The sequence below is a fragment of the Schistosoma haematobium genome, chromosome 1, assembly GCF_000699445.3.
Source record: "Schistosoma haematobium chromosome 1, whole genome shotgun sequence".
In the NCBI taxonomy this organism is placed as follows: domain Eukaryota; kingdom Metazoa; phylum Platyhelminthes; class Trematoda; order Strigeidida; family Schistosomatidae; genus Schistosoma; species Schistosoma haematobium.
In genome coordinates this window covers 80,502,002-80,514,553 of record NC_067196.1, presented here as the reverse complement: position 1 = coordinate 80,514,553, position 12,552 = coordinate 80,502,002, and the positions used below count along the sequence as shown (strand labels likewise).

At 32.4% G+C, this 12,552-nt stretch overlaps 1 protein-coding gene across 1 annotated transcript in view; it reads left to right on the top strand.

Annotated features, from left to right (window-relative positions):
• Nucleotides 1–12,552, top strand: part of MS3_00002238 (uncharacterized protein) — a 165,928-nt gene that overhangs the window by 118,433 nt on the left and 34,943 nt on the right. The window contains exons 19-21 of the mRNA XM_051209811.1: nt 907–1,702; nt 3,975–6,149; nt 7,355–7,587. The gene's annotated coding sequence lies outside the window, so the exon portion shown is untranslated. The remainder of the gene's footprint in view (nt 1–906; nt 1,703–3,974; nt 6,150–7,354; nt 7,588–12,552) is intronic.

The window sequence follows — 12,552 nt, the reverse complement described above, 5'->3', positions numbered from 1 at the left end:
AAAACGTATATATACAATGCAAAGCCGTCCTTGGGGAGAGTTACCGAATAGCACACTAAAAGACGCAACGGACCAATAGTATTTAAGATAGTTCCCAATGCGAAGTACGACATGAAGGTGACAAGAGCGCCTTTGACGTGAAAACAAAGAAATTCGAAATTTCTAAATAAAATTACAAAATTAGGTCCTTTCTCAAGTGAGTTCTGGGGATCTAACGTCCCCAACAACTCCTCAAAAGTACTTATGGAACATGTTGCAAAATTAACAAGATAATCAGTGGATGGTATATATTAGAAACGATTGGTTGACCAAATGGATAATTTTGTTTCTACTGCATTCTCTGAGCTTCAAGTAGGATATCGATAATATTGTACCAAATAACTGTTAATGCTTTGAAATTAGGACATTCAGTCTAGAGAATTTAACACTACCAAAACACTTTTATACTGGAATTAGGTACTTGAAAATCAAGGGTGTTGATCTATAATTCATAGTTTTATATATTCAGTTTATTTACATAACAGGTTTTAAAGAGAGTAAAAACAAAGATTGTTACAAAATTGTATGAATTCAGTATGTCTTACTAGATTCTTATTAACTGCTTACAACCTATTCAATATTTTAAAATCAAAGTAACCATAGAAATCAACATACTTATAAATATGAAGGTGGTTAAAAGGAGTATGCTACATATACGTGACAATATCGATTTTAAAATATCAAATAGGTTGTAAGCAGTTGATGAGAATCTAGCGAAATAACTTAATTAATTCATATTATTCTGCACTAATCTTTATTTTGCTCTTATCAAGATGATAAAGAGATTAATGTGTATGATATAACATGTTTGCTATATATTGCAGTCCTATTTTTATCCTTTTTCTTTTATTTATCTGTTCATTTCAGCAACTGATCAAGTAGTATCTGAGTATATAACAAGCTTTTTGCATCTAATTAAAAATAATAATAAAGAAAATGACTACGGAACTTTGTAAAGAAATGAAACGTAATCAGTACATAGAGAATCATGAACTCTATTCAAATCCTTATCAAAATAATTCAACAGGAAATAATCCATACAATTCAGAAATCTATAGTAAAGTAGATCATGAACGAAATGTACTTCACCCTCATCTCCATGCACCATTATCCTATGTAGTTCATAATCCACATGCAATTAAATTAAAACGCAGTTGTCACAATACAAAATGTCGTTATTGTTTCCCAAATGCTTCTAATAATAATCCATTTGATTTGGAAAGTCATTCATCATCTAGTGAATCAGCTTCACAGATAATGACTAGAAGTGCTTTAAATAATCATAGTAATTATAAGAAATTTCTTGGTCTAAACAAAAGACCAACGTGTATAATACATGAAGAAACTACAGTGAATGACAGTCGACAAGATGTGATAAACGGAGGACAAGTGAAGATAAGACAAGAGAATGAAATTCCAGTGTTTAAAGAAGTTCGAACTAGTACACCATTAGTGAATCACACTACATTACCGAATAGAACCAATAATTATATTCCTAATTTGATAAAAAATAATTACCATCTAGAAGATCATCAAGAAGTATACTGGTCGGAGCAAGAAACTCCGTTTACAGTCTACAGTAATGCCAGTATAAATACTAATAGTAATCATAATAGTATTGTGGTTACAGGTAGACAAGCTGGTCTATTCAATCAAAAAAACCGTGAGTTGGACTTTTTGGGGTATATATTTTAGATATTTGTTTAAGAGATCCTCATTGAATAGATTGAACAATTAATCTGATTCTCAACTTGATCTGCAATAATGACGAAATTTGCAGGCACTTCTTTAATTGACGAACATATTAAAGTTCATTATGATTCTCCAACAAATTTTCTAGCGGACTTCCACGTATTATTTTGTGATTATATCGTTCTCCGTTCTACTTCTCCATTCAAATTCATCAATAATTCTGAATATCGCTAAATGGAATCATCAACAAAGTTAATATTATCACCTGCATTATCAAGATAGTTCAGTCATTCATTTATCTGGAGAAAGAAATGAAATCAACGAAGCAACTATGACCAGCTTAATATCTTTAAAATTATGGACAGGAAGAGAAGTTCATAGAGTTAAGGAAGAAAAATGAAGAATTCTTCTCACTTTAACTTAATCCATATTTTATGCCACTGACCCTCTAATCCTATGTTTGCACTTAAAATTGTCTTCACTATTTTCCTTTATTCAAATTTATGTTAATAATTTTAAAGCTTTTTCTGCAATTCACTCAGCACATAATCATAAAGTTGAAATGATTGAAAATACCGTTGGATGTCCGGCTCAGTGGTCTAGAGGTTAAGAGTTCGCACGCGAGACCGAAGGTCCTGGGTTCGAGTCGCGCGTGTGGGGTTGTGGATGCACACAGTTGAAAAGTTCCATACTAGGATGAAACGGCCATCAAGTGTTTCAAAGTTCTCAATGGTTGTCAAGCTAAGATCGACTCACTGATTCAACTGTTGGAATTACAAAATAGACATTATATGTTTATCGTACTCATTCACATAAATAATGAAATATTAGATTGTTACACAGTTGATGAAGAATTTCAATACTCAATCTACCTAAATTTTTACATAGATTGAGATACAAAAAATAAAATGGTTCAGTGGATAATATTACGTTAAAAGTTAATTGTTAAACCTGAACATTAAGCAATCGTAACCTTAAACATCCTCAATGCTTTAATATATTCGTGCTTTGAATTGTGGAGTTGATGACAATGATAATCAGAATTTTCAGCTGAGTGTAAGCTAGGGTACATAAATTTAAATTCCTGTTTCAAATTAATTTTCGATGTCTGAATTCTTGTAGAAAATATACCGACATTAGGATAGAATTGGGTATACCAACAACTACAAACAATCCATAATTTTTATAATTCTGCTACTCTGACTCCAATTATTTGATTATTTACTTATTTATTTCAAGTTTTGGGAATTAAAAAGTAGGGTAATATTGTTTTAAAGCTAAAAATCGTATACTGAAAGATAGAAAGACTATATAGTCGATTAATGGACGAACAAGAATAGCGTTTACTGGCAATCCACTTCAATTATGATGAAGCGAGGATTACATCTTGCTCTACAAAAAAAATGTAACAGAAAACTACCACAGGATCGTTATTGATTTTCATTTCAAGAAACCTTGTCATGAGTCTAGCTATTGAGTTGCACAATTTTTAGGATTCCATTCACTTTAGGAAGAATCAACTGCTACGGCCTCAATACAACTATCTTTCAATTCGCAATACAATATCATATGATGATCATCTCTCCGCCTTTCCACTTAGTCTCAGAGTTGACAAACGCTGTATTAAACATCTAGGGTGACGATACAAAGCAAGTATTTCAAGATGGTAACACCTACTTAATTATCATGATAAAGTCCTGAACTTTATCATCACTTACACGTTACTTCCGTAGAATGTGGGAAATGCTTTAAAACTAATATCTTCCAATGTCTGCAACATTTTTCAACCTGTTTAACGGTTTCAAGAACACTGACTATTCTGTGATGTAACATGAAGTCAGATATTGGCAACGGTAACTAGATAGTTGGTTAATTGCTGCAACAGTAGTGGTAACAGTAGTAGTAAAGTCGTGAACGAATACATAATATTTCTTTTTGAACTAAATGGTTTACAAAATGGATTGACATCAACTAAAGATCTACTGAGAATCGAATAGCACAATGCTCTTTTTTGTATTTGTCAGTAACGTTCATTTTTAACCCTAAATTGAATCGAAACTAAGTAAATTCCAGTCCCTGAGTGAATACATCAGTGTTACCTATTATGTTTACTTACTTCAATAAGTTCACGTTATAGGGACGATTATCTTCAGTTTATACAGTCCATTGTATAAACGATTATTTTCGTCGTTGTATAAGTACTATCTCATTTACGTGAACATATAAATCAATTATCTATTTAGCTAACAGAGTCATACAAAATGAATCAATTGCAACTCCGACAAATACAACGGAAACTTCAATGACGACTAATGTTTCAATAGAGAATGAAATGCTATCTAAGACCACAACCAATAATCTATATAAAAAGGAAGGAAACACATTTTTACAAAAAATATTTAAAAAACCACAATCAACGATTATTGAAGAAAATAACAAACTGAGACTACGTTTAACCTCCTTAACAAACAGTCCAGAAAATAATCAATCAATTCCATGCACTGAAATAACAACTACACCATATTCTCTAAATATGCATGATTTACAGAAACATAATAATCATAATCATGATCCGGATCGTGATGATTTATCTGTTATTTTTGGTATGAGTTCAGTAAATCAATTAAAAAATCAATCAAGTTACTTAAATCTACCAGGTCGGTCAGTATGTATGGAATTTTAATGGTGCAAAATTTTACATCCTAATGCTTTATGTAAAATTGCAAATTTAAAACAACAACAACAACAAGGTGTACTCTCGCTCACATACAAACCCATTATATTTTTAAAATAATAAATGCATCAGTTAGGCCTTTTTTTTCTCAAAAGTTTTGTTTTTCTGACAACAAGCAAATTATCATACCTGTTTTGAGAGACAAGCTAACATTATACTAGTGTGTTTTTTTTACTATAAATAATTTCCTAACTTATATGTGTGTTGTCATGTGGTGGTAGCTAACCTTTAATATATATTTATATATATTGGAGAATTCTCTCAAAAATAGAAAAGAAACAAATTATCTCCAACCTGTTTAATCAATACTTACTTACTTACTTACGCCTGTTACTCCCAATGGAGCATAGGCCGCCGACCAGCATTCTCCAACCCACTCTGTCCTGGGCCTTCTTTTCTAGTTCCATCCAATTCTTGTTCATTTTTCTCATATCTATCTCCATTTCTCGGCGTAATGTGTTCTTTGGTCTTCCTCTTTTCCTTTGGCCTTGAGGATTTCATGTGAGGGCTTGTCTTGTAACGTAGTTGGGTGCTTTCCTCAATGTGTGTCCTATCCACTTCCAGCACTTCTTCCTGATTTCTTCCTCCGCTGGGATCTGGTTTGTTCTCTCCCACAGTACGTTGTTGCTAATAGTGTCCGGCCAATGGATCTGAAGTATTTTGCGTAGACAATTGTTAATAAACACCTGTATTTTCTGGATGATAACTTTCGTAGTTCTCCAGGTTTCTGCCCCATATAGTAGAACTGTCTTGACATTTGTATTGAAAATCCTGACCTTGGTGTTGGTTGACAGTTGCTTTGAGTTCCAGATGTTCCTCAGTTGTAAATATTCTGCTCTTGCTTTGCCGATGCGCGCCTTCACATCTGCATCAGATCCACCCTGTTCGTCAATGATGCTGCCCAATACTACATGTATAAATAGTTGAATTGACTTCTTTTGTTTCAGCCTCACATAAATAGCCATGCCTGATCCGATTATCATGAGAAATCGACTGAAAAAATATCTAAGAATTAATAAATTCATTGAAGTTTATCTACTGTTGTGTTATTCACTATCATGGTCATTACTTTCATGATTCTAAACAAAAAAAGTGCATGTCATTCCACTAATCCGTTTCGTCATCCCTAGATAATGATTATTGATGTCTCACCAGTATTATTTTTTTTTCTCATAATTGGTTAGGATGTTCATCTGCTTCATCTTCCGTGTGTTTCTTTATACAGATTTTGTCATGATCATGGCAATAAAAGTCACACTATCATAACTACCGCATATGATAATAATAATAATAATAATAATAATTATTATTATTATTATTATTGTTTCCAACACAAAATTTACCAATATACGTTGAAATTGCCAAATTAATAGATTGTTTTTATTTTTTTTTCTTTCTTTTCTTCACTACTCAACTGGTTTGTATATACATGTGTGTGTATGTGTGCGTATATTTGTATTGTGCGTGTTTGTACTGTTTGTATGTACCAATGCCTTTGATTGTATGCACGCATAAATATTTGTGTTTTGGCAATTGTATGTTGTGTGTTATCCAAATATTCTAGCTATTTACAAATCACAAATTATTTCAAATGATGGAAATTTCTCAGCTCCTAAACGTGCAATGAGTCATACAAATGTTTATGGTCCACGATCATGGAATTTACGATCATATCAAGGATCTGGTGAGTTTTTATTCGAACAATAAATTTATAATATACTACAATCTCCACTAAATACCCTTTCTGATAATAATCATCATGTGCTCACTAGTGACTGACTTCAAGAGGAGTTCTAGTGAGAAGCCGTGACCAATGGAGTTCAACCGTGTTTGTTGTGAGACAGTAACTCACTGAAGATAATGGTAGACGAGGCGCAATTTTGTGGATTGGTTGAAGTTAGATATTAACACCGTTGGATGCCGGCAAACTGTCAAAAATCCATTAATATTATATAGTTACTAAAATGATTACATACTTCCATCAAAAGCGTAATAAAAATGAACAGCTTCATTATTGTTTAATCCTTATTCCTTAACAGTATGAACTTGATCTAACTTAATACCTTTAAAAAAAGATAAATTATGACCTGTACAGTTCAATTAGTTATATACGGCGTGGGTTAGTCAGTACTAATGACACCGCATACAAGCTGTGTTATATCGTAAAAATGGCTGAACTTTGAAATACTGACGATTGCATTCCAAACTAATAATCTAAAAATTATTTCTTTTTTCGAGGCTTAAGATTTTATGGTTCGACCCCTGGCCCTATATACTGACTAAATGAAGCATCTACTAAACCTCTCAAAAATTTTGATGATGCTCAAGTTGGCGTTATTCTCTGACTTCTAGGAAACCTCCATTGATATAATTTCAATTTTCCTAAAATACTAATTCACTATAGAAAATATTTTATTTTGAAATACTTGACTATTATTCATTTCTTTATACAACATTAAGATATGAAGTAGAATAATGAGTAAAATGGATAATTTTATTGGTTATTCAAATAGTCTAAATACTTTCATTCAGCGTATTCCATTAAAACAAATCTAATATATACTTGAGTTTATCATTAAAACGTTTCAGAATTGTTTGTCGATTTTAATAATGAAATGATTCATTGAAAATTACCCGGGTTTTGATTAATTACCTCAAACTACCTAAAATTAAATGTCGTTTTCAGATACCTACAAACTATCTGAAAATGGGTAACAATCTGGATCATTCCGTTTTCAAAAACAACCTTCACTCGAAATCTGTAAATCACCAATTCAAATACTGTTAAGGAATTTAGCAGAATAACTTAATAACATACATATAAATAAGGAATACAAATTTTGCTAAACTGTTTAAAAATCTCTTTGTGTATTATAAACTTTATTTCAGAGTCTGATTTAGCATATAAACGTGAAATGTTATCATCATCATCATCTTCACGTTTGGCACGTAGTGGTTATTCAGCCAGACGAGAACGTTTGAAACAAGAACGTGAACAAGAATTATTAAGGCAGACAAGATTAAGACAAATGGCTGCTTCATCAACTGGACTACATGATCACCGTCATTATCAACAATCTAATATCCAACAACAACATTACCGTTCAACTTCAGCAGTTAATGTAAGTTAAAACACGTTGATGGATGTTTACAGATATGATGAAAAGTATCTTTTTTCTGTAATCACTATGAACTATGAAGTATATTCCATCTAGGTTTGTTTCATCACAATCCTTACACATAAGCTACTAACAAGACGAATGAAAAGTATTTCTTTATAAAAGGCTTTATTGTTAAGTATCAATCAAACCGTCATTGTCTAAAAGCTATCCAGTCAACTTTCATTCATTTGGGCTTATTCACTTTCTTGTTGAATGAAATGGAATCCATGCGGAATGTATTGAGACAAATACTAGCGACGACATAGAATGAAGCTGATGTAATATAATCCAAACTAACTGAAATCGAAAACGTAGGGTATTTGAATTTTAACTCAGTGAACCAAAAAGTACCTGACTCCTTTCAAAGCTTGAATTTGAAGAGTTTGGTCTCTAAAGAGGCATTAAGTGTACTTTTATGAAAGTTTTAAGCTAGATTAGAAAAATGCTCATTGGTTTAAGTTAGTTGTGTATATAATTCTGTCCTATCATGAAAAGTCACTCCAACTTACTTACAAACATTGTTTTTACTTTTCTCCAATAAATATCACTCAACAGATCATTCAGAATGATGACAAAACCATAAATAACAAGAATTGAGATAGTTATAATAAGGTAAAAGGGTTATACAATACATCTTCTTTACACAGAGATTGGATTTCTTAATGTCAACTCACATATTCTGGAATTCTAAATTCTACATGAGATGTAACGAGACAAACTGGCAACTTATGCGATAATTTCAGAAGTAATCAACAGCTTTATAGCAGCTTACCATTCTGTAAAATGATACATATATAGTTAGAAAGTTTTAACCTAGAATGGAATACATAAAGTTCATGGTGATAATACATTATGAAGACAACTGTTTGAAATATAAAAACTTTAAATAATTCAATGCAAAATGTAATCGATTCTGTAGTGAATTTATAAAGCAACAATAAAAGATATATTTTTCACTGTGATAAAAATATTTAAGTGCAAGAATATAAATCAACTAAATAGTTATCTCATATTGAAGAAACAACACCTCTAAAATCTTCTTACTGAATTACAACTATTCTTCATTATTGAATGGTGTTCGTTAGGGCTGTCCACTCTCTCCATTCTTGTTTAACTTTGTCGTCGATGTGCTTTTAGAGATGTCACTTTTCTCATCTAAATTTCCAGGAGTTGAACTTCTACCGGGAGATTCACGTGTTGGCTTAGAATATGCCGATGACATGGTTCTATTTGATGAAGACGCTGACAAAATGCACAGTCTTCTGACCACTCTAAGCAAACATGCAAGCATGTTCGGAATGAGATTCTCACCCTAGAAATGTAAAATGTTGCTTCAGGATTGGGTTGTATCGACACCCGACCTAATGATAGGGAGTGAAGTAGTTGAGCGTGTCTGATGTGTGACGAACTCTCAGAACGGATAAAAAAGGTTCGATTAGTTTTTGCCAACTTGCGTCATTTATGGCGTAGGCGAGATAGCCGTCTACCAACCAAAGGACCGGTTTACTGCGCAGCAGTTCGTTCCGTCTCACTTTATACCAGTGAAACATGGCCGGTAAGAGTAAAAGATACTCGTAGATTACTAGTATTCGATCATAGGTGTCTTCGAAACGTTGCTCGTATATCCTGGGACCACCGAGTAAGTAATGTAGTTGTTAGAAATCGGGTACTAAGTAAGGATGGCAAATCAATTGATGAAGTAATGAAACTTTATCAGTTGAGGTTGCTGGGATATATTTTACATATGCCCAGCCACTGACTGCCCCGACGTGTGATGTTTTCTGGTTTAGGAGTAGGTTGTAAGAAAGATAGGGGTGGCCAGACCAAAACATGGCACAAACCCATGAATTCTCTGACAAATGGACTGAGCCATGTTGATATGTGTAGACTACCTGGTTGTTATCCGCGAGATGATAGCAACCGATGGTTAGAGACCCTGAATGACATGACTCAAAATCGTTTGCGATGGCGCAGGTGCATCCACTCTCTGTGTTCTCCCAAATTTTAATCTTCTGAATTCTCCTCGTCTCTTTTTTTTCTCTTTCCGAATTTATTTCACTGGATTATACTCTTTAAACAACATTTCCAAACCCTAATGTTTCCGAATACTGCTTATACTCTTACAACCTATACCACTACGGAATTTGAATGGACAACTGCATCTCTGTGCTAATGTGGTGTGGCAACTCGAACTGATGTACGTACGTACGAAGTTTTACGTTGTTACTGACTGACTGACTGACTACATTATTGAAAACCTAAATACTATTCATAAATAATAGACATTTCAGTAATCTACAGTGTAGATAATGGAATTAATTCAGTGAAAAATGGTAAATTATAGAAACTGAAATATTCATTGATAATTTGATATTTACTGTCAAGTATGCTATAACCTAACTTATTACTTAAAAATAACTTCAACATTAAAATGGATATAGATTCCTCGGAACATCTTCAAAAAATATAAATAAACTGTTATTCTCTCTAAACATCTTCTGCTTTTTAATTATCGCAGATGTATCTATGAATTGTTAGATGTAGTTGAAGTTTATGAGAGTAGATACTTTATACTAAATGTGAATCATGTAATTAAATATGTTACTTGATGATTAAGAAGTTAATTTCATATTTAAATGAATTCTGAATTGTAACATGTTTATCTGTCATCCAACTATTTTTTCTGCATTATCATTCCTCATAAAAGTTAATCTTGGAAAGATAAATTTCTTTTTACACATATATATTCATACTTCCTTTGTTTGTGTAAAGGTTATAAGTAGCAGATATGAATTTAAGTGAATTAATCCGGATTTATAAATGCTGTCTTTATTTAATTAACAAGTCGAATTTTGGAAAACGCACTAATTTCCCTAAAATACCCATAATTTTATTCCTGATCAGATATCACTGACTTGGTTCCAATCGAATAGGTGAGAAATAAGGTAAAAGTATGGTGTAAGACCATGCTTAAAACAACCACGACTAATATCCAGCTAGTTTCTGGTCAATGAAAAAAAAAGCTTTTTATCAATGGATAGTTTAGAATAAAACAGTAATTATTGTGAACTATAAACGGAGTTTACATAATTATTAGGGTCTGTCTGCCTGTAAATGTAAATAACAACGACATGTAAATTTATACTAATGGATAAAGATTATCTATATTTTCAAACCACTCAATCGATTTTTAAGAGTCCTTAGATTGTTCCTGGCTAGGATTCAGTAATTAGAGTTGAGGTTCTCATCAAAACCTAACGTTAGCTACAATGCAAAAATGTTCTGTAGCTACATGTATAGATATATTTCGCTCCAAATCTCTGATTAGGTTCATCCATCAATTCTACTACATGGTAGCCGCAACAGGTAAGGGGTCTTTTTTTAAATGAAGGGTTTAGGGTTAGGATTTAGTGTTGGCATCGATTTGCCCATTATATACAATCTACAAAAACAGAACTCAGCTTTTAATTCTTCAATTCTTTTAATGCTTCTTTATTTCTTAATTCATGTTTACTTCATAGTGGAAAAAAATTTTCTCTGCCATTTTGAACTTTTTGAACAGTATACAAGGGTATTTCTACTGCTCGTGATACGTAACACTTGAATTTTGTTTAAGAACATGAAGGTTGTAGTCTTGACTGTAATTGACTTACCCCTAAAACATACTTTTACCAGTCAGAATATTCAATTTTATACTATTTACAAATGTTTAAGACAATTTATCTTATTTTTAACTTGTCAAAAATTATTTGACTCATGGAGAACTGTGAAGATTGTAGTAATTTTGATAGTTGAATTCATGAGTCGATCTAAGCTAGATCACCATTGAAAATCTGGAAGCATAAGACAGCAGTTTTTTCCTAGCAATGGGGTTCCTCAGTAGTACACATCCCAAACATTGAAATTATAGAATCGTAACATATCTTAATAATCAGCTTTTAGTTTTATTCTAATCATTAAAAATTATTGCTAATTAATTATTAAAAATTAATGATTTTTCAACTTCAGTGGTTGAGATCATGAGTTAATTGAAGTTAGACCACCAGTGTAGTTCAACCGGGTCAGTTGTGAGATAGTAACTCACTGATGACAACGGTGAATGTGTCACTCAATTTAGTGGATTAGTTGAAGTTAGACACAAACACCGTCGGATGTCGGTTCAGTGGCCTAGTGGTTAAGCACTCGCGCGCGAGACTTATAGGTCCGGCGTTCGAACCTAGCGTGGCGGGGTCACGGATGAGCACTGCTAAGGAGTCCCACAATGGGACGAAACGGCCGTCCAGTGCTTCCAGGTTTTCCATGGTGGTCCAGCTTCAATTGACTCATGATCTCAACTATTGAAATCACTACAATCTCCACAAAACCCCTTCTGATACAAATTTCTCAACTATCTGAATATAGATATCTATGTTGAAAAAATCTTCATGAAGTTGTATTTCAATGATAATTTAAATGTAATAATGTAACATTTTAGTTACACTTGATTATGTAATCAAATAATTTCTTCCAATCTGTCTCCATATTCACATTCAGAATGTTTTTCAAAAAAATATAAGACGTATTCCTTTAATTAATTATCTGTCTATCTATAAGCACATTTACATCAAATATGTTAATTAAAAGAATCTAATAAGTGAAATCTGTACATTATTTAAAGAACCTACATTAACATGTGATCGAATAAGCAGCTGAGAGTTAGATTTTACAAAAAAACAACCTAGATTCTAGTCAGTTTTGATTTATTAACTGTGGGATGTAAATATTATTTTATAGACCATAAATAATAATTATTGCTACATTAGTATCCTGTAATGCCCTTGGATAGACACATTTAAATGCTGGTTATAAATTAGTTGTTTAGTATTATAATAAAAAAAACACTATTAGTTACTATAGTGAAAATTGACAAGCATAAGTGAGCGGCGT